Source organism: Hordeum vulgare, chromosome 7H (assembly GCF_904849725.1).
Source record: "Hordeum vulgare subsp. vulgare chromosome 7H, MorexV3_pseudomolecules_assembly, whole genome shotgun sequence".
In the NCBI taxonomy this organism is placed as follows: domain Eukaryota; kingdom Viridiplantae; phylum Streptophyta; class Magnoliopsida; order Poales; family Poaceae; genus Hordeum; species Hordeum vulgare.
This window is the reverse complement of record NC_058524.1, coordinates 611,406,935-611,422,555: the sequence shown is the minus strand read 5'-3', so window position 1 is coordinate 611,422,555 and position 15,621 is coordinate 611,406,935. Positions and strand designations below refer to the sequence as shown.

Below are 15,621 nucleotides of genomic sequence, written 5' to 3'. Positions count from 1 at the left end.
TCTTGTAAGTGTCGTAGATTACTTAGTGATCTAAACGCTCTTATATTTCTTTACGAAGGGAGTATATTACAATGAGATCCCAATACTGCTATAAATCATTAATAGATTGAGAAGAATCAAAACCAATAATATTCAAAAGTAGAGGTCGTATTTATTTAAAAAAAAAGGAGGCTCTCATATGGGCAGAACCCACTCTGTATCCGATACACTTGGTGATCCGCTTTGCAGATGCCCTTACACCCCTGGTGATCCGCATTGATCCGCATTGCAGATGCCCTTACATCCCTGTGTGACATTTCAGCATTCAAATGAGAAAGCAAGCCGTCCCGATTTGCACACTTCCACCTAGTCACACAAAACCCTAACCCTAAAACATACCATATAAACAAGTGATGATATCTGATCTAAATACACCTCTGAATGAACATTACTCATTATCGCCATCAACAGCACTTTGGCGCAAATACCACAAAGAGAATTACAAAGAAGCCAATAGTCAAAGAGCACAAGATGACAAGAAATCATAGGAGAATCAGTGATTGCAGAAAGAAACAATACCAGGAGCAAACCATGAACTGGTGGACACATAAAACTGGGACATGTATAAGTAAATGGCTCAAATATAACGCCATCTTGCCACCATAAGTAGAAGGATCATGTAATCTCCATTGTCCGTCTCTACACACTGTTAAGTGGATTCTTAATTCCAACGTTTAACAGTACTCCTTCCATTCAGAAATATAAGATGTTCTAACTTTTTTCTTAATCGGGTGTATATTTTTAGTGTGTTTAGTCACTCCTTTCAGTCCGTGCGTAGTCCATACTGAAAAATCCAATGAACTGAGGGAGTTAGCCGCTAAACTGGTTACTTGCTTGACACAAGCCATCCTAGTTTAGCACCAAGTAAATCAATTCAGGTGTTAGATAGCTCTCATAGGGAGGTTATATCATCACAGCCATTCAGGAATGTGACACAAAGAAGACAGTAATTTTGACAGCTGAACTTGCTATATGCGACCCTTAAGTTGAAACCAGTAAAGAAGTACAGGTTTCCGTTTCAAATACACGTGTAAAAAATACGGACCTCGGGCCATCGTTTTGTTTTCAGCCAGAAATTGTTCAGGCCCCGCTTGGAATGGGTGTATTTAGATACAAATGTATTTAATTTACAGGTGTGATTTACCGAGCTAATAGAGATTCCCGGCTGGAAGCGAAACGACGGATGGAGATCTGTATTGTTTACAGACGTATTTGGAAAGAAAACGACAACTCAAACACGGCCTCAGCAGCCAGTAAAATACAAGTGTAAACTAAATACCCCCGTATTGAAATACAACCATCCCAAGCGCGGCCTAAAGAGAAACCAAAACTACAAACTGATAAGTAGATAATAAAGAGTACAATAGAAGAACAAAATTATCAAGTCAAATAGCAATTGAAACAAGCAAACTGACCCAGCACCAAATAAGATTACCATCCAAGGCACAGCAGAATTATCATAGCCATTCAAGAAAAAGGAAGAACAAAAAAGGAAAAAAAAAAAGAGAGAGACAAGAATTAAGTGAGCCTGGAGTACTGTTCCTAAAACAACAGAACCGGTTGACATACTGCAAAACCAACAAAATGTGTAGGAAAAAAGGCGAAAATATAAACTTGCAAAACTACTTTTGCATCCACCAGCCCATGATTTTACCGAAAGAACTAATATCATAACCGAACTCTCAACATATCTTTTATGTATACATGGATGCAAGCAAGCAAGAACAACAAATTACCAAAAAGGAAAAGATCAGTTCAAATTTTGGGAAGGAAACACTCAATTTTACTCAGAACTTTATTAGGCGGGAGGCTCAGAGTTGGCCAATTTATAAAAGGTAGCCATGGTATTTTTGCAACAGGAGGTAGATACAGGCTTATGACAACATTGTGTTTTTCAACGTATTGGCTTCTATACACATTAAAATGGTCATCAGCAGAAAGCAAACCATGCAAATTGTATTCCTTGAGGCCAGTTAGCAGTTGCTGTGCTGGACCAAAACAGTAGAAAAGAAGTTCACAATTTGCCGACTTGAATGTACATCACTACCAAAAGAACCAGTAAAAATTTAATAGTGATAATACAGGAGGACATGTAATATGACCAAAGAACTAGCCATGGACAGGGGTGGGATAGTAAAGGAGGACATGGAATATCACCAAAGAACTAGCCATGGACAGAGGTGCGTAGAAGCTAGCAATCCATGTGTTGAGACTAAAGGCTTGGTTGAGTCACTACAAGCCAAATAAAAACAGGATGACATAAACTTTCCGTTTTGAAACAGAAGAAAAGCATAAGCTTGCAAAAAGGGATGCATATAATACAAACAGAAAGCAGGAAATGCAGCTCACCCGTTTATCCCATGAAAAATGGGGTTCTAATGCTAAATAGTCAGGCATGTGACATTGGATAGTGGGCAATTCCACCATGAAACTGAACACCGGTCAGTCTAACCTCTGGCAAAATGAAAACAAAACCAAAGCAAGAATACTGAATAAATTAATTTTAAAATATATAATGAGAAGGGGGCGAGCCCCCAACATATAAATCATGAATGACCTAAGCGGAAGCTCCAGGAGGACATTCAGTTAAATATAAGAGCCTTTTTAACAAATACACTTTTGCATTTGATAACTTTACTTGACACTCATTTCGAATCCGTTCAAGGGATCTGTAACACGCATGCATCGAAAATGTGACAGTTAATATTGACAGCAGCAGCTGAAAATAGACTAATCACCAATGAACTAAATAGCATAGAGAATCATAACAAAAGGTCTGCTCTGACCAAACCAAATACGAAGGTAATTTGAGCTTCAGTTTATAAAAACACAGACATAACGGATCAGAACTTGGTCTTTGAAGAAGCATCTGGCAGGACAAGACAAGCAAGAGAACAGCTTCTCGTTAACCACATGAATAGAACTGCCAATAGCTACAAGCATTGGAGGAAAAAAGGAGAATCGTTTGACACATAGTATGTATATGTACAACTTTAAAGGCAAAAACAACGCCAACTAGGAACCAAACCAAGTAACCCAGGGTGGTTGGGTTCGTCACCAAGAGAAGATAGCAATCCAGATCGAGATCTCACATCAACACAATAGAGAGGAACAGAAAATAAAAAACAATGTATAGTAGAGAAGGAAAAACTAAGTATTTGTAGCGTAGCAAAAGAGGGCTCAGTTTTGCCTTTCATCTTCAAGCCCAATACTCACGTCTCTTGCTGCATAACCTACACATCGCGATGTAAGAGACCTGCCCTGGTTATCAATCATCAGAATGACCATCCGAGGCGCAGAACATCCAACATTAGCCATGAATTGAACAGGCTGCAAGAAACGTAAGGGTGAGCTCTTAAGGGCATCTCCAACTCCGGCCCCATTCGGGGCCTATTTAGTACCCACACGCCACAGCTGTCTTGATTGCTCAACACATAATTATTCCAGCCACAGGCATCATCATCGCCCCTTTTTTTTTTTTGAAAAGGAGGTCAAACCCCAAGCAACATGACCATACTATCCCTACATACATGCATGCATGCGTCCGTCCATCCATCCATCCATCCATCCATCCATCCATCAGGCTGGCCATAGTGGTGAGTAACTTAGACAGTCTCAGGAGTTGCTCATACCTGGCCTCAACCGACCAAACCTCCCAGTGTGGACGACGCATCAGACGACGCCTTACGGTTCCCAGCCACACCACAACGAATCCAAGGCAATGGACTGGTTGCGGCTGGCAGCACCGTAAAGACAGGGAACTGACATGGCAGCCACAGAGACGATGGGCCAGCAAGCCGGCAATGAGAACTTGACTGATTTGTTTTAGGGAGAGAGAGAGGGGATACAAGGATCATAAGCAAAAGAGGGCTCAGTTTTGCATTTCATCTTCAAACCCAACACTCACATCTCTTGCTGCATAATCTACCCATCAAAATGTAAGAAAACTGCCCTGGTTGTCACTCATCAGAATGACCGTCCAAGGTGCAGAACATCCAACGTTACCGATGAATTGGACAGGCTGCAAGGGAGGAAAGGGTGGGCTCTAATTTAGTACACACAGGCCACAGCTATCTTGATTGCTCAAGACATGCTTATTTCAGCCACAGTCATCATCATCGCCCTTCATTTTTTACCGAAAAGGAGGTTGTACCACCGGTCTTTGCCCACCAGGCACAACATGACCCTGATATACATACATACATACATACATACATACATACATACATACATACATACATACTCCCTCTGTACAGAAATATAAGAGCATTTAGATCATACTCCCTCCGTTTCTAAATATAAGTCTTTTTAGAGATTTCAATACGTACTACATACGGGTGTATATAGACATGATTTATAGTGTAGATTCACTCATTTTGCTCCGTATGTAGTCCATATTGGGATCTCTAAAAAGACTTATATTTACGAACGAAGGAAGTACATGCGAGCACATGTCCGTATGTAGTTCATATTGAGACCTCTAGAAAGACTTATATTTAGGAACGAAGGAAGTACATGCGAGCACATGTCCGTATGTAGTTCATATTGAGACCTCTAGAAAGACTTATATTTAGGAACGGAGGAAGTACATGCGTGCACATGTCCATCCATCCCCATCAGCCTCAGGAGCTACACATGCCTCGCCTGGACCGACCAAACCTGACGACGCACCAGACAACACCGCACGGTTCCCAGCCCACGCCACAGCCAAATCCAAGGCAATGGAACGGCAGAGGCTGGCAGCACCACAGCAGTGAAGTGACGCGGCCACAACCCAAAGGCTAAATTTCGTGTTTTGACCCTTTTTCATAAGTTGATCGAACAACCAAACCCCCCGCTCGAACGACGCATCAGACAACAGAGCACGGTTCCAGCTCACGCCACAACCGAATCCAAGGCAATGGAACAGTGGTGGCTGGCGGCGTCGTAGTGGTGTGCAGCGGCCACCGGGACGATGGTCAGAGATCCGGCAACGAGAGCTCGCCTGATTCGGTTGAGGGTTAGGCTTTACTAGAGCAAGTGTGTGTGAGCGTCTGAGAGAGAGAAAGAAAGAGAGAGAGAGATGGGGATAGTACCGAATACAAAGCAACATGCAGCCAAGCTGCGAGAAATGCATCGATGGCGGCCCAGATCCAGCGAGTCAGCAATGAGAGCTCAACTGATTTAGTTTAGGATTTGAGAGAGATATATAGCAAAAGATGCTCGGTTTTTGTCTTTCCATCTTCAAGCCCAACCCTCACATCTCTTGCTTCATAATCTACCCATCACGATGTAAGAGAACTACCATGGTTATCACTCAACAGAATGACCATCCGAGGCACAAAGCATCCAACATCAGCGATGAATTGGACATGCTGCAAGAGAGGTAAGGGTGGGCTCTAAGGGCAACTCCAACCCAGACACCGTTTTTTTTTCAGCTCTGTTTAGTACCACCACACCACGGCTGTCTTGATTGCTCAAGGCATGATTATTTCAGTCATCGTCATGATCATCATTGCCCCTCATTATTTTCATTTTTCGAAAAGGGGGTTCAATCCCCCGGCCGGGCACTGCACACCAAGCAACATGACCATGACATCCATACATACTACTCCCTCCGTTCCAAATAAGTGTCGTGATTTTAGTTCACGACACATGGATGCATTCATCCATCCATCCTGCTCAGGAGCTGCTCATACCTGGCGTCGACCGACCAAACCTCCCGCTCCAACGACGCATCAGACAACAGAGTACGGCTCCAGCCCACGCCACAACTGAACCCAAGGGAATGGAACGGCGGTGGCTGGCGGCGCCGTAGCGGTGTGGAACTGACGCAGGGGCCATCTCGGGACAATGGGTCAGCGATGCGGCAACGAGAGACAAATTCGTGTGTGTGTGGGGGGGGGGGGGGTCAGAGACGGAGAGATGGGGATGTTACCGAATCCAAAGCTACATGCAGCCAAGCTGCCAGAAATCCATCGACGGCAGCTCAGATCCCGCGCCGGCCCGACCAAGCCCTCGACCGGAGCGCAGCATGGGCCCCGCCGCTCGTTCCCCAGCCCGCGCCGCCGCGGACGCCTCCCGCACAGGCGGCATCCAAAACGTTAACTTGCAAAACAGTCCTTTGCATACCAAAAGAACTAAAACCAAAACCAAACTCTCAACATATCTTTTATGTATACATGGATACAAGCTTGGCAAGAAAGACAAATTCTCAAAAAGGAAAAGATAGAAGTGGTATTTTCGCAACACAAGATTTTTGTGGTTTTCCACGCATTGGCTTGTATAAGCATTAGAATGGTCATCAGCAAAAAGCAAACCGGCCAAATTGTATTCTTAAAGGCCAATTAGCAGTTGCTGTGCTATGCTAAAACAGTAGAAAAAATGTTGACAACTTGCCGACTTGAATTTACATCACTGCCATAAGAACCAGTAAAAAAATAAGGGGACGAAAAAGAGGACATGCATAGACAGGAAAAGAGGGCAAACATTTGCTGACCATGCTTCACACATTTAACCCCACGAAAAGAAGGGAGTAAACACATTCAAACACTACCGGTACAAGGACCACCACAACGAGACGAGCTTGAGCAAAGCCTGAAAGCACCAAACTGGTTCCCTCCATGAACCACAAAATCATGAGAAGGCAAACCAAACACCACAACAATTTATTACCTTTATTAAACATACTAACTTTTTACGCACAATATAAGTTGCATTGAGAGGGCTCAGATTCGCCTTTGATAGATCATACTAGCCCCACCATCTTCTTTCACCAGATCATCCCCCACCATTGAAGTCAAGCTCTGCTGGTTATCACTCAACAGAATGACCATCCAAGACAGCCGTCAATATTCGGTGAGAGTGAAAAGGTCCCAAAAGAGGGGAGGAGAGCAGGTGTTTGATACCGACAGCTCCTTAAATAATCAAAAACAGGTTTATGTCAGCCATGTTTGATCGTCATCGCCCCTGATAGATAGATAGATAGATACTCCCTCTATTTACAAATATAAGATGTTCTAACTTTTTTATGAACCGGATGTAGGAGGGCTCAGATTTGCCTTTGATAGATCATACTATCCCCACCATCTTCTTTCATCAGATCATTCCCCACCATTGAAGTCAAGCTCTGCTGGTTATCACTCAACAGAATGACCCTCCAAGACAGAGCCGTCAATATTCGTTGAGAATGAAAAGGTCCCAAAAGAGGGGAGAGAGGGTTTTTTATACCCAAAGCTCCTCAAATAATCAAAGACAGGTTTATGTCAGCCATGTTTGATCATCATTGCCCCTCATAGATAGATAGATAGATAGATACTCCCCTCAGTTCACAAATATAAGATGTTCCAACTTTTTTATGAATCGGATGTAGGAGGGCTCAGATTCGCCTTTGATAGATCACACTAGCCCCATCTTCTTTCACCAGATCAACCCCCAACATTGAAGTCAAGCTCTGCTGGTTATTACTTAACAGAATGACCATCCAAGACAGAGCCATCAATATTTGGTGAGAATGAAAAGGTCCCAAAAGAGGGGAGAGATGGTTTTTGATACCCACAGCTTCTTGAATAATCGAAGACAGGTTTATATCAGCCATGTTTGATCATCATCGCCCCTGATAGATAGATACTCCCTATGTTCACAAATACTCCCTCCGTAAAGAAATATAAGAGCGTTTAGATCACTACTTTAGTATTTGTAGCATATCAAAAGAGGGCTCAGTTTTGTGTTTCATCTTGAAGCCCAACACTCCGCATCTCTTGCTGCATAATCTACCCATCTTGATGCAAGAGAACTGATCTGGTTATCACTCAACAGAATGACCGTCCGCGGCGCAGAACATCCAAAATTGGTAATGAATTGAACAGGCTGCAAGAGAGCCAAGGGAGGGCCCTTAAGGGCATCTCCAACGCAAGCACCCGTTCAGGCCCTATTTAGTACCCACGCACCACAGATGTCCTGATTGCTCAAGACATAATTATTTCAGCCACAGGCATCATCATCGCCCCTCAGTTTTTTCCAAAAAGGACACCGAACCACAAGCAACATGACCATGATATACATACATACATGCATGCATACATCCATCCGTCCACCATCTCAGGAGCTGCTCATACCTGGCCTCGACAGACCAACCCTCCTGCTCAGACGACGCATCAGACAACACCGTACGGTTCCCAGCCCACGCCGCACCCGAATCGAAGCCAATGGGATAGCGGTGGCGGCGCCGTAGCGGTGTGGAACTGACACACCAACCACACAGACGATTGGTCAACGAGTCGGCAATGAGAACTCAACTGATTTGGTTTAGGGTTTGAGAGAGAGAGGATAAGCAAAAGAAGATGGCTCAGTTTTGCATTTCATCTTGAAACCCAACCACATCTCTTGCTGCAAAATCTACCCATCAGTGTAGAGGAGAACTGCCCTGGTTATCACTCATCAGGATGACCGTCCGAGCCACAGAACATCCAGCATCAGCGATGAATTGAACAGGCTGCAAGAGAAGTAAGGGTGGGCTCTAAGAGCAACTCTAATGCGTTCACCGATTCTATTTAGAGCATGGTTAATAGTATAGCCGACTGCTGGCTATAGGTTGTCTAGACACCTTTATTTCAGCCACACTCGTCGTCATCATCATCATCGCCCTCTGCATCCATCCTGCTCAAGAGCTACTCATACCTGGCCTCGACCGACCAAACCTCCCGCACGGACGACCGATCAGACATCACTGTACGGTTCCCAGCCCATGGCACAACTGAATCCAAGCCAATGGATTGGCGGCACCGTAGAGCCTGAGGGACTGACGCGGCACCCACCCGGACGATGGGTCGGTGATGCGGCAACAAGAGCTCTGATGATTCGGTTCAGGGTTTCGGTATAGGTGCGCACGTCCACACCTAGGGTTTGGGGGGGGGGGGGGGGGGGCAGAGGAAGATGGTGACAGTACCGAATCCGAAGCAACATGCAGCCAAGCTGCCAAAATCCATCGACCCTTAAGTTGAAACCAGTAAAGAAGTGGGGAGTGCCAAAAGTGCAAACTGATAATAAGTACATAAAGCGTATAGAAGGATGACAATATCAAAAGCCAAATAGCAATTCAAACAAGCAAACTGACCCCCAACCCAATAAGATAATCTCAAAAGCTATCCAAGGGACAGTAGAATTATCACAACCATTCAAGGAAAAGTAAAACCGAAAAGAAAAAGCCCGAATGCACCGAAGTGGTTCCCACCATGGAAAACAAAATCATGAGAAAGCAAACCAAACACCACGAGAGGTGATTTGTGAGCAGCTGCTCCTAATGAGATAGCAAATGCCACAACCACGACAATTCATCACTTTTAAACATAAAGAGGTGATAGAAGTAAATAAAAGTGTAGAGGCCACAATATTAGTTGCATTGAGATTTGAGAGGGCTCAGATTCGCCTTTGATAGATCATACAACCTAGCTCCACCATCTTCTTTCACCAGATCAGCCCCCAAAATTGTAGTCGAGCTCCTCTGGTTATCACTCAACAGAATGACCATCCAAGACAGAGCCGTCAATATTCTGTGAGAATGAAAAGGTTTCAAAAGAAGGGGGAGTGTGTTTTTGGTGCCCGAAGACAAGTTTATGTCAGCCATGTTTCATCATCATCGCCCCAGATAAGCTTCCAACATGGTTCATTTTGTGCTGAACTTCTCCAAATAGGGTCAAAACAGTGAATCCGGTCCCAGCATGACCATAGTATCATGCATGCATACATCATCCATCCATCAGTCTCAGGAGCTGCTCATACCTGGCCTCGACCGACCAAACCCTCCAGCACACATCAGACAACAACACCGTACGGCTCCCAGCCCACGCCACAACCGGATCCCAGGCAATGGAATGTCGATGGCTGGCGGCACCGTAGCTGACGGGGAACTGAGAGGGCGGTACAAATGATGGGTCAATAAGTCCGGTCGTAGACGCTCTTATTTAGTACCCACCACCACGGCTGTCTTGATTGCCCAAGACATGATTGTTTCAGCCACAATTCCACACCAAGCAACATGACCATGATATTTCTTTACAGAGGGAGTATATATATGCATACATGCGTGCGTGCACGCATCGAGCGACCAGGCTCAGGAGCTGCTCATACCTGGCGTCAGCCGACCAGGGACGATGGTTGAGCGATCAGGCAACGAGCGCTCGCCTGATCCGGTTTAGGTGCGCGCGCGTCAACGCCGAGGGAGGGAGAGAGAGAGAGGTGGGGATAGTACCAAACCCAAGCTGCGAGAAATCCATGGACGGCGGCTCAGATCCCGCGCCGGCCCGAGAAAGCCCTCGATCGAAACCCGCCGCTCTGTTCCCAGCTCGCACGGCCGCGGACGCCTCCCGCACCGGCGGCAGCCCCGAGGGGCCTCCAAGCCGATGCGCGATCCGGCGCGGGGGAGGGGAGAAGAGATGGATCCGGATCCAGATCCAGGCCCGGTTGTCAAGGGTCTGCTAGAGATGCTCCAAGTAAGTAATTATTGTAAAGGGTCTCCGACTCCGAGGCAGGAAGAGCATGGAGATGGAGGAGGAGACTGGAGAGGAAGAGAGGATAAATCCCCTGGGGGTGGGGAGGGGAGCGGCGGCTAGACCTAGACTTGACCGGGTGGCACACGCGTCGTGTTGGGCCTTCACCGCGGCATTTTCTCGACACAACAAAAGGACTAATTTGACTCCAAAATGCCATTCTTCTGGCTGAACAGTGGATTCCCAAAAAATATACACAAATATTTCCGGTCAATAAATTACATTTCTGACTCTTTAGATGAAAAAAAAAACATGCAGACCGAAATGCTTCAAGGAAGGTTTTTTAGAGTCCTCATTTTGTGTTTTCAATCCTCACCACTACAAAAGTTATCTTCTTCGCGGAATTTTGCACAACACACATGTCTTGTAAAGAAACCAGGAAAAGAAAGAAAGGGAGGCGACACACAACCAGACCCCGACCCTGCGTTGCTCCTCCTGGGGCGACTCGAGGGAACCTAGTCCGTCGCCGTCACGCTCTCCCCTCTAAGCGCCCCCCCCCCCCCCCCCCCCGCCGTTGTCGTCGGCTTCGCCGCGGTGGCGCGGGAGAGCTGTGGTGGACCCGGCTGTGAGGTTCGCGGGCGCGCGGTGGCGTCGTCGTGAAGGATACGGGAGTGCGCGGCGAAGGCAGTTGCGGTGGCTGTGAGGGCGCTTGTGATGGGCGCTCCAATGGCGGAGTTTGCGGGTTGTGGAGGCTCTCCCGCTCCTTGGAGTTGCTCACACAGAGGGGTCAGATCCGCCCGAATCTGGCTTCCCTTATGGCGTCTGCGCCTCATCGGAGATGGCAAGCGGGGGCGGCGGCCCCGGACATGGTGGAGGCACTTTCCTCTTCCTCCCTTGCGTGGGATTGGGTGGGAACGTGCTCTCGCTGACTGTCATGGGTCCAACTCCCAGATCCATCGATGGTGACGCTCGGATGTGCTCCTGTGGCAGCGGTAGGGAGCCCTCACGTGCAGGGGGGGTCCTCCCTTGCCTTGTTGACCTGCGGCGGCGGCGGTGAGATGCAGTTATGGACGAGGCGTGGCGGCGGCGCATACTGGGTGTGTGTGCTTCGGTGGTTGTGGAGATAGGTCTCCGGCCTACGAGGAAGTTGTGGATTGGTGGTCGTCAACGATGCCCCCTACTCACTGCTCAGTTTGCGGTGCTCGTATGCTCGGGGCTTCCTTGTGTGGCTCGTCGGTGAAGGAGGGGCTCCGGGCGAATGCCTTGCACTTGCTTGTTTGGTGCCGATGATGGCGTCGCATTCCTTCCTAAAGGCCTCATTGTGGAGCTACCTCTACCGCCACGGGTGTCATGTGATCTCCGGGTGAAAACCCCAAGCTCCATCGGAGCGGGCAATGGCGGCACCTATCTTGTTACCTTCTTGGAGGCGTTGCCTTGGAACCTTGGCACTTATGGGGTGGCGGGGTTACGACAGTTACATGGTTGCTTTGTGGTCAGGGTGGTGCATGCGGGGGCGGCGGTGCCGGACGCTGGATGTACGCTGAGTCAACGGCCTCGGATGGCCATGCAACAATGGTCCTATGGGGTACACCCGTGGCTCTATTGAATAACCTAGAGGCAATAGTAAAATAGTAGTTATTATTATATTTCCTTGTTTAAGATAATCATTTATTATCCATGCTAAAATTGTATTGAATGGAAACTCACATACATGTGTGGATACATAGACAACACTCTGTCCCTAGTGAGCTTCTAGTTGACTAGCTCATTGATCAAAGATGGTTAAGGTTTCCTAGCCATAGACAAGTGTTGTCACTTGATAACGGGACCACGTCATTGGAAGAATGATGTAATGGACAAGATCCAAACTATGAACGTATCATGTGATCATGTCAGTTTTATTGGTACTGTTTTTTCTGCATGTCAAGTATATGTTCCAATGACCATGAGATCATGTAACTCGCTAACACCGGAAGAATACCTTATGTGTATCAAACGTCGCAACATAACTGGTGACTATAAAGGTGCTCTACAGGTATCTCCGAAGGTGCCCGTTGAGGTAGCATGGATCAAGACTGGGATTTGTCACTCCGTATGACGGAGAGCATATCTCGGGGCCCACTCGGTCTTACAACATCACAAACAAGCCTTGCAAGTATCATGACTAAAGAGTTAGCCACGGGATTTTGTATTACGGAACGAGTAAAGAGACTTGCCGGTAACGAGATTCAAATAGGCATAGAGATACCGACAATCGAATATGTGGCAAGTAACATACTGAAGGACAAAGGAAATGTTATACGAGATTAACTAAATCCTTGACATAGAGGTTCATGTGAGAAATCAATAAAGAACATCAAGTGTTGATGGTCAATAAGACCACCAATTTCAAGAAAAACGGCAGGGCAAGAAGGGTAACTCCAAGAAGAGTGGCAAAGTTGTTGCCCCTTCAAAGAAGAAACCCAAAGCTGGGCCAAAGCCGGAAACTGAGTGTTATCATTGCAAGGGGACTGGTCACTGAAAGCGGAACTGTCCCAAGTATCTGGCCCATAAGAAGGTGGCCAACGCCAAACAAGGTATGTTTGATATACATGTTATTGATGTGTACCTTACCAACTCTCGTTGTAGTGCATGGGTATTTGATACCGGTTCGGTTGCTCAGTTTTGCAACTCAAAGCAGGAACTACGGAATAGACGAAGGTTGGCGAAGGACAAAGTGACGATGCGCGTGGGAAACGGTTCCAAGATTGACGTGATCGTCGTCGACACTTGACAGAAATCTTATCCCTTTGGGTTTGTAACTTTGTACTCCATATACAATACCAACACATGAACTCTTGTCAAGGCAGGTTCAAAATGGGCAAACAGTACCCGACTGAAGCAGGCTGTATAAAACTAAGGGTTAATAGCACCGCAGGTCCTAGAACTTGCGCGGTATGTGATGGTTTGGTCCTGAAACTTGCAAAAAAGGACTAACTAGTCCTAGAACTTGCATAGGAGGTGCAAATTTAGTCCTTGACCAATCAGATGACGCCACATGGAGCCAGCATGGCGGGACGGTCAACCAATGCATTTTTGCACTTTCCCTCGTGCCGTTTCCTCATTTCAACCCGCACTACACAACATCTAAATTAATTTGTTGTTGTAAAAATTGAAATCCGTCGCCGCTGCCGTCCCTGTCTCTCACCTCGGGTACTCCCACCTCTACTCCTCCCAGCTCTCTTCCTCGCATACTCCCTGGATCAGCTGTAAACACTTTCCTCTTACTCCCTTGCCTGGGATTGGGTGGGGACGTGCTCTGGCTGACTGTCATGGGTCCAACTCCCAGATCCATTGATGGTGGCGCTCGGATGTGCTCCTATGGCAGCGGCAGGGAACCCTCACGTGCAGGGGGGGGGGTCCTCCCTTGCCTTGTTGACCTGCGGTGGCGGCAGTGAGATGCAGTTATGGACGACGGCGTGGCGGCGGCGCATACTGGGTGTGTGTGCTTCGGTGGTTGTGGAGATAGGTCTTCGGCCTACGAGGAAGTTGTGGATTGGTGGTCGTCAACGATGCCCCCTACTCACTGCTCAGTTTGCGGCGCTCGTATGCTCTGGGCTTCCTTGTGTGGATCGTCGGTGAAGGAGGATCTCCGGGCGAATGGCTTGCAGTTGCTTGTGTTGGTGCCGATGATGGCGTCGCATTCCTTCCTAAAGGCCTCATTGTGGAGCTACCTCTACCGCCACGGGTGTCATGTGATCTCCGGGTGAAAACCCCAAGCTCCATCGGAGCGGGCAATGGCGGCACCTATCTTGTTACCTTCTTGGAGGCGTTGCCTTGGAACCTTGGCACTTATGGGGTGGCGGGGTTACGACAGTTACATGGTTGCTTTGTGGTCAGGATGGTGGATGTTGGGGCGGCGGTGCCAGACGCTGGATGTACGCTGAGTCAACGGCCTCGGATGGCCATGCAGCAATTGTCCTATGGGGTACACCCGTGGCTCTGTTGAATACCCTAGAGGCAATAATAAGATAGGAGTAGTTATTCTTATATTTCCTTGTTTAAGATAATCATTTATTATCCATGCTAAAATTGTATTGAATGGAAACTCACATACATATGTGGATACATAGACAACACTCTCTCCCTAGTGAGCTTCTAGTTGACTAGCTCATTGATCAAAGATGGTTAAGGTTTCCTAGCCATAGACAAGTGTTGTCACTTGATAACGGGACCACGTCATTAGGAGAATGATGTAATGGACAAGATCCAAACTATGAACGTATCATGTGATCATGTCAGTTTTATTGGTACTGTTTTTCTGCATGTCAAGTATATGTTCCAATGACCATGAGATCATGTAACTCACTAACACCGGAAGAATGCCTTATGTGTATCAAACGTCGCAACATAACTGGGTGACTATAAAGGTGATCTACAGGTATCTCCGAAGGTGTCCGTTGAGTTAGCGTGGATCAAGACTGGGATTTGTCACTCCGTATGACGGAGAGCATATCTCGGGGGCCACTCGCTCTTACAACATCACAAACAAGCCTTGCAAGTATCATGACTAAAGAGTTAGCCACGGGATTTTGTATTACGGAACGAGTAAAGAGACTTGCCGGTAACGAGATTCAAATAGGCATAGAGATACCGACGATCGAATCTGTGGCAAGTAACATACCGAAGGACAAAGGAAATGTTATACGAGATTAACTAAATCCTTGACATAGAGGTTCATGTGAGAAATCCATAAAGAACATCAAGTGTTGATGGTCAATAAGACCACCAATTTCAAGAAAAACGGCAGGGCAAGAAGGGTAACTCCAAGAAGAGTGGCAAAGCTGTTGCCCCTTCAAAGAAGAAACCCAAAGCTGGACCAAAGCCGGAAACTGAGTGTTATCATTGCAAGGGGACTAGTCACTGGAAGCGGAACTGTCTCAAGTATCTGGCCCATAAGAAGGTGGCCAACGCCAAACAAGGTATGTTTGATATACATGTTATTGATGTGTACCTTACCAACTCTCGTTGTAGTGCATGGGTATTTGATACCGGTTCGGTTGCTCAGATTTGCAACTCAAAGCAGGAACTACGGAATAGACGAAGGTTGGCGAAGGACAAAGTGACGATGCGCGTG

The 15,621-nt window shown here is 46.8% G+C and overlaps 1 long non-coding RNA gene across 1 annotated transcript; it reads right to left on the bottom strand.

Moving 5' to 3' along the window:
• On the bottom strand, positions 1 to 10,666 carry LOC123413384. The gene is made up of 2 exons (XR_006613740.1): positions 2,389 to 10,666; positions 1 to 2,271 (listed from the first exon to the last, which is right to left on the bottom strand). It is a non-coding gene; the product is annotated as an uncharacterized LOC123413384 (long non-coding RNA).
• Between the last annotated feature and the right edge of the window lie 4,955 nt (positions 10,667 to 15,621).